This window comes from Cebus imitator, unplaced genomic scaffold (genome assembly GCF_001604975.1).
Source record: "Cebus imitator isolate Cc_AM_T3 unplaced genomic scaffold, Cebus_imitator-1.0 Scaffold90, whole genome shotgun sequence".
NCBI lineage: Eukaryota > Metazoa > Chordata > Mammalia > Primates > Cebidae > Cebus > Cebus imitator.
In genome coordinates, this window is record NW_016107405.1 from 5,216,969 (window position 1) to 5,219,657 (window position 2,689).

General features: G+C 43.3%; 1 protein-coding gene across 15 annotated transcripts in view; it reads left to right on the forward strand.

The window, feature by feature from the left end:
- ST7 (suppression of tumorigenicity 7) overlaps positions 1 to 2,689 on the forward strand; it is a 300,125-nt gene that overhangs the window by 149,796 nt on the left and 147,640 nt on the right. The window lies entirely within an intron of this gene.

Consider the following 2,689-nt stretch of genomic DNA (forward strand, 5'->3'; position numbering starts at 1 on the left):
GGGTTTCACCGTGCTGACCAGGATGGTCTCGATCTCTTGACCTCGTGATCCATCCGCCTTGGCCTCCCAAAGTGCTGGGATTACAGGCTTGAGCCACCGCGCCCGGCCCGAGGTTTTCGTTCTAGTAAGCTGTTCCTCCCAATTTTTATATAGAAAGTGTAAAAATTCTGGAAATAAAACTCAGGAAATTAAAAGAAAATGGTAAAATTGCATCGATTATGACAGATAAGAGGTTAACATACTTACTAAAGAGCTTTTATAAATTAGTGCCATTCCAATAGAAAAAAAGGCAAACAACATTAACCAGTAATTCCCCAAAGCATTAAAAACTAGAAAAAATAGACATAAAATTTTTAAGCATAGCTGGTAATCAGAGAAATAACCAAACTTACTTACTTCCTTCCTTCCTTCCTTCCTTCCTTCCCTCCCTCCCTCCCTCCCTCCCTCTCTCCCTCCCTCCTTCCTTCTTCCCTCCCTCCCTCCCTCCTTTTTCTCCCTTCCCTCCCTTCTCTCCCTTCCTCCCCCGGGTAAATGAACTTCTCAATTTGATGAGGCAGGTGCCTTCAAATACCATGGGAGTGGAAAGTGGCACAACCATTCTGGAAAGTCATTTGGCATTGTCAATTAAGACTTTAAAGTGCTTGGCTGGGCACACTGGCTCACACCTATAATCCCAGCACTTTGGGAGGCCAAGGTAGGTGGATAACCTGAGGTCAGGAATTCGAGACCAACCTGGCCAACATGGTGAAACTTCATCTCTACTAAAAATACAAAAAATTAGCTAGGCATCGTGGCATGCACCTGTAGTCCCAGCTACTCGGGAGTCTGAAGCAGGAGAATCACTTGAACCTGGCAGGCGGAGGTTGTAGTGAGCCCAGATTGTGCCACTGCACTCCAGCCTGAGCGACAGAGTGAGACTCCATCTCAAAATAAAAAAATAATAATAATAAATAAAGTGCTTGTAACCATTCACTCATTAATAGCACTTCCAGGAATTCATTCTAAGGAAATAGAGATGCCATCAAAGCATTATGTGTAAAGATAGTCACTGTCATTTATAATAACATTAGAAATAACAAAAAAATTTAGTAACAGCCTACATTTCCAATTACACAAGTGGTTACATAAATTATACAAAGTCTTCAAGGGGGAATATTATTATGCAGCCATTAAAATCATGTTTTTTGTTGGCTTTTCTTTTTTTCTTTTTTTTTTTCCTGAGATGGAGCCTTGCTCTGTTGCCCAGGCTGGAGTGCGGTCGAGCGATCCCAGCTCACTGCAACCTCCGCCTCCCAGGTTCAAGTGATTCTCCTGCCTTTGCCTCCCGAGTAGCTGGGATTACAGGCCTGTGACACCATGCCTGGAGAGTTTTTTTGTGTTTTTAGTAGAGACAGGGTTTTGCCATGCTGGCCAGGCTGGTCTAGAATTCCTGTCCTTGAGTAATCTGCCCACATGGCCTCCCAAAGTGCTGGGAATACAGGTGTGAGCCACCATACCTGGCCAAAATCATGTTTTTAAAGAGCATTTGATGACATTAGAAAATATTCACACAGTAATTTTCAATAAAGAGGAATGAGTGGTGCCCAACAAGGAATCAGAGAAGGGAACCAGATCTTTCAGTGTCAGTGCTTCTGTCCTGATCATTAGATGGTGCTGCTGCTTTCGGTGTGAAATAACTGCATCGGATTTTATTTTGATCACATAGTAAGATAAACAAGAGACAGACTAAAACAACTATTAGAATATGCAGATATCTTCCTTTTTGCTAATGATAGCCTTGAGAGAGAAGAGTCACAGCTATTTAGCTTGAGGTTTGTGTGGTAATAAAAATGGCTCAGCAATCAGCCACCATCCCCTTCACCCTCAAGTCCAGAGGAAATCATTCCAGCGCCCGTGTACCCTAGACTGAGGTTGTGGTTTGGGGCAGCCCCTTGCTGTCAGGGCCCACAGGGCTCCCTGATGCCAGCTGTAGAGCCTTGGAGCAGGCCCCAGATTGCCATTTCAGAACAGGCAGTGAACAGTGGAAACCTCGAACAGCAAATTTGAAACCTGAGCATTTCTTTTTGTTTTGTCCCTTCAGATATACTCTCAGTTACCCAAAAGAAGTCGAAATCAGGCAGAGCTATGCTCAAGTCAAGGCTCAGCCACCTATTAGTTGCATGTCCTTGGACAAGTCATTTAATCTCAGTTTCATCCTCGTAAAATGGGGAAAACTGATACGTTTACAGGGCTGTGGTAGGAATCAATAGGTAAAATACGTACCTCAAACACCCAAAACAGCGCTAGACACAATAGCTCTCAATAGACGGTCAGTTGGTAAATATTAGTTCTCTCCACAGCGTTTGTTGAATTGAAACAGGTATCTAAAATATGGCTGAATAATGATCTGAATTCTATTAAAGGTGGCATTTTTGCAAATCACTTACCATATTTGCTTATTGAGTAGTTATGTTGAATATTTCTTTGTGTTTTAGCCTCTATGTTTGTTAGTTTGTGTGATTTTCTCATAGCACTTATTACTAATAATTGCTTAGCCTGTGCAGTTTATCAGTAGCAGTACTTGTGCTGATCTTTCTTGCGATGTACTGATTTTTCTCCCTCCTTCCCTCCCTTCCTCCCTTCCTCCCTTCCCTCCCTCCCTTCCTCCCTCCTTCCCTCCCTCCCTCCCTCCCTCCTTCCCTCCCTCCCT